We start from the raw sequence: 4,476 nt of genomic DNA, 5'->3' as shown, positions 1-4,476 counted from the left end.
AGAAAAGAGGAAATCCCCGGAAGTTTGGGGTTCATGAGAAATTTGACCTCCAGTCCTGACATGAAGATGACACTGTGCCAAATGGACCTGCAGCTTTCTCTGAACACTGACATCCTGTGAAAAGCTGCATTACTGACTCACAGGCTGATGTTCAAAACATTGAGTCTCCTAGATCCAGAGCAGATAAGTGCTGTCAGGTGGGGAGAAGTAGGTCCTCTGACCTATGGCCTGCACACCTGCTTCAATTTCTTGGAGAAGTGGAAAAACACACTTGTTTTTCAAGTAGTCATTATCTTCATTCTAAAGTAGACCAATGACTTTGACATTTTTGGAAAAGAGAAAGCACTCTTCCAAATGAACACCTCAACTCCTCTGTTCTTCATGCAACTTGAGTGGGATCTGGTTGACTCCAGCCTCCAGGCCCCCACCTGGAGGATCCTCCTGTACCATCTTGACAGCCCATGACCAGCATCTCCGGGGGCACAATGCTGAATTTAGGGGATGACTCTGGGGCTTCTTGCAATCGCACCTGTGCCTGGGGAAGCGGGAACAAGGAGGACCCTCCCACATGATCCTGATAGACCATTACCACCATCCCTGAGGACATGGGGCACAATGCTGAGTTGGAGGACTGCTCTGGGGCTTCTTGCCACCACACCTGTGCCTGGGGGAGCAGGAACCTGGAGGGCCCTCCCAGACAATCCCAAAGGACCACGATCACCATGCCTGGGGAACATGGGGCACAATGCTGCAATTGGGGGATGGCTCCGGGGCTTCTTGCTACCGCACCTGTGCCTAGGGGAGCAAGATCCAGAAGGACCCTCCCAGATAATTAAAACGGACCATTACCACCATCCCCCTGAGGACATGGGGCACAATGCTGAAGTTGGAGTTTGGCTCTGCGGCTTGTGGCCACCACACTTTGCCTAGGGGAACAGGAATCTGGACGTCCCGCCCAGACGATCCTGATGGAACAATCCCAACGTCCCTGAGGACAGGGGGCACAATGCTAAGTTGAAGTCCCTTGGTCCTGAAACCAGCAGGAAGGGCAGAGAGGAGACTCCAGGAGGATTTCCATCCAGGGAAAGGGGGCCCACTGGAGGGCACAGAAGCAGCATGCCCCACCGACCCGCAGGCCTTTTGAACAGGATCACCAACTGCATTTATTCAGCACGTTGTCCGTTCTTGTGTGTGGAGAGTGACCGGCCCACTCAGGGCTGGTGCAATTCCAGAGGAGGACTAGAAACTTTTCAGTGCTTGCTCGTGGGTCAGAGGACCAACGCCCAAAGAAGCAGAGGATATCCCTCTTCCTCTGGAGCTGGGGAAGGCAGCCACCGTCCTGGGGTGGGACCGGGTCCAGGAGTGTGTTCCTTCTGAAGCCCCTGCCTTCGGTGGGTGTGGCTATGCCTAAAAAAGTCCCAATCAGCCCCAGAGTCAGGAGCAGTGACAGGCTGTCTCCAACCCTAGCCCAGGATCACGACCCGAAACCATCCTGTCTTTGGGAGGACAGGTCTCCATCAGGAGCCAGGGAGGGGACTGGCCCCTCTCCCCTCCCCAGGTCCAGGATGCCGGGGACCTGCAAGAGCTCTTCATCTGAGGAGGAGTCATGGAGAACAAGTGTATCTCGTCAGCCCAGCAAGTGAAATAGCCAAACCCCAATGCTCAGGTTCTAACAGAAGCAGAATTTCAATGTACTGTTGGGTGAAGCCTCCTCCCCGCTTATGTGGCCTTGGGGGACCCCAAGGAAAGTCTTCTTTCTTCTCCGTTCCTCAGAGAGAGGAGCTGGCCCCATGTCCCGTGGTCCCCACCGTGTCCCAGTGCTGAGGAATAGCCACACGCAGGGGCCTGTTGTCAGGAGTGTGGTCGGCCACTGCTCCTGGGCTCCCAGCCAGGGGCCTGGCAGCTGCATGGAATAGCTGAATTGGTTTTCGGAGAAGGAGTGCTCACTGCCCACACCGCTCACCATCCTCCTCTGCACTTTGCAATCCAGGCTCTCTGCCCAGCTTACGTCAATCACCAGCACTCCACAGGTTCCTACCATGGGAGGGATCATTCAGCATCACCCCATTGCACAGAGGAGGAGAGCGAAGCCCAGAGAGGGGAGGTAAATGACTCCAGTCCCAGAGCTGGTCAGCAGAGAACCTGGAAAGCCAACCTTCCAGAGACCCTGCTAGACCAGCCAGAGACTCCCTCAGTTGAAAGTGAGCACTCCCCTGCCTGACTAGCCACGCACTAGCCCCTGAACTTCATAATGGCCTGTTCTTGACTTTGAAGGTGAGCTGGCCGACTAGGAGGGGGAGTTCAGCTGGTGGGACAGGCTGTAGCTACAGGACGGAGTGACACGTCTGAGCTAGCAGGAGCCACACTCTGGTCTCCCTCCCGGAGCCCGACCAGGAGCTGGAATCTGGGTGACCTAGGGGCCAGCACACAACAGGGTCTGCACTAACCAGGGATCCCTGGCCCCCAGGGAGAGTCCACACTGCCCTCTCCCCGCTCCTGCCTGGCCTCACCTCTCCTCACTGTGGGGCTGGAGGACCCGGAACCAGGCCCCATAGGGATGGCTGGGTTCCAGCTTGTAATGATTTCACAGCCCGTGGAGCCCCTGGGGCTGGAGGGAGGACTGGCTGTGGAAAAGGACTGGGCTGGGGAGGATGCAGGGCCTTGTGGAGAGTGAAGGAAGGGGCAGGGGCCGAGTCCTGGGGCCACTGCGAATGTCTAAAAAGGGATGAAATCCCTGAATGCCCATGGGGTCCCTCATTACAATAATGACCCCCTTCACACTCCGGCATCCTGTTGGTGGGCCCCTCCTCCCCGGCCTCCTACCCACCCCTCTGATTCCAGCCGGGGCTGCAGCCAGGACGGGCTGTAACTCTGTACCGACTCCTGCCAGGAAGACAAGGTAGAAGGAAGAGAGGAGAGGGAAGGGGCAGACTGATCTTCTCCCTGTCCTGAGTCGGCCTCCACGGAAGCCTCCAGGTCCTCTGGCCCAGCCCTGCACTTAGCTGGACCCTGAGAGGGAGTCTGCATTCCAGGGCAGCTGGGTGGGAGGGGTATTCAATGACCTGTCCGTCCCCAGATGTCCTACCCACCTGGCCTTGCACTCTAAGGCCTGCCGCCCAGGTTGGGGGTGATTGCGGGGCCCAGTGGACTTTGGGGCCACAGAGCTGTTGGCTGTGGTGAGGGAATGTTGGGTACCGTTCAGGTGCAGAGCCATGGGTCTCGTGTACATCGGCTGCACGTCTAGTTCACCGTACAGGTGCTGCCTGCAGGCCCCCTTTGCACACCTGGCCATGACACACCTGGCTGGCCCTCTCGGTGGGGAGGCCTGGGTGCCAGGTGCACCTGTCCCCCACCTACCCCTGGAGGAACGGCCACGTTCAAGCGTTTCCATGTCCAAACCTCAGGGACAGTTGGGAACCTGGGTCAAGAGAGGCAGGCACTGGCCCAAGACAAATGAGGGGTGCAGAGCCCAAGTAGCAGGGCTGCTCTCCAGTCCTAGGCCAGCCCCAACCCTCCCATGAGGTTCGTTTGGGGGTGAGAGCCCCTCAGACCCTCGGGGATAGCTACCCACTATGTCCCATGTGGGGACATGACCTTGGCATCCCCAGGCATGTAGAGGCATGCGCACCTGCAAACCCACTTACACACACCACTCTGACTGCCCAGCTTGGGGTCAAAGGGGAGGACACCCTGGGAGCAAGGTTGGGGACAAGGGGGAAAGAAGAAAGAGGTAGGAGACAGCTGGGCCATGGGGCAGGGCATCAGGACTCCTGGCAAGGACCCAGATCCAGAGCATCGGGAGGGGAGACAGGCCAGGCTGATGGTCAGGGGTCCCCAAGGGACCCAGGGGGTTGCCAGGGCACTAGGAAAAGACAGGGTCTGGGTTCCGGTGTCCACCACCATCCTGGGCACTTGGGAGTAGGAAGAGATACCCATACCCAAGTCCAGAGGGTTATAACACAAAAGATCTCAGCTTACTCTGCTGTCACTTGGGCTGCAGAGATGCAGTGTCCCAAGGGTCCCACAGGCTTGTAGAAGAGCATATTGGCCTTGGATCTCCATCCCCGACCCCATGTGATCCCAGTCTTGGGAAAATGTTTTCTACCCCCTAGAGGTCCTTCTAGGCAGAGGACAGACTCTGAGCTTGGGGGCCTGAGGACCTGGCTATGCAAACGTGGCAGAGTCCCGGGACACCAGTCTGGAGGCCAAGGTCACGGCCCTACTTGTTGCAGCCTCTGGGTCCCCAAATGGAAGATAATAGAGAATCACTGCTCTGGTCGGGGTGAGGAGGCCTTAGGAAGGAATGGAGCACCAGGACCGGACAGGGAAACGGGGACAAGGGAGGCTTCTCAGGTTTCTTACATCGCCCATGGAACACACAAATCCTGCTCCTGGGAGAGACACAGACACAGAGACAGAGAAGGAGATAGAGAATTAACACAGGACCGAGGGAACCAGTAGAAATCACAGCCTCCA

Source organism: Callorhinus ursinus, unplaced genomic scaffold, assembly GCF_003265705.2.
Source record: "Callorhinus ursinus isolate GAN/ISIS: 27379988/994484 unplaced genomic scaffold, GSC_fseal_2.0 scaffold350, whole genome shotgun sequence".
Classification (NCBI taxonomy): domain Eukaryota; kingdom Metazoa; phylum Chordata; class Mammalia; order Carnivora; family Otariidae; genus Callorhinus; species Callorhinus ursinus.
This window is presented reverse-complemented; position numbering follows the sequence as displayed.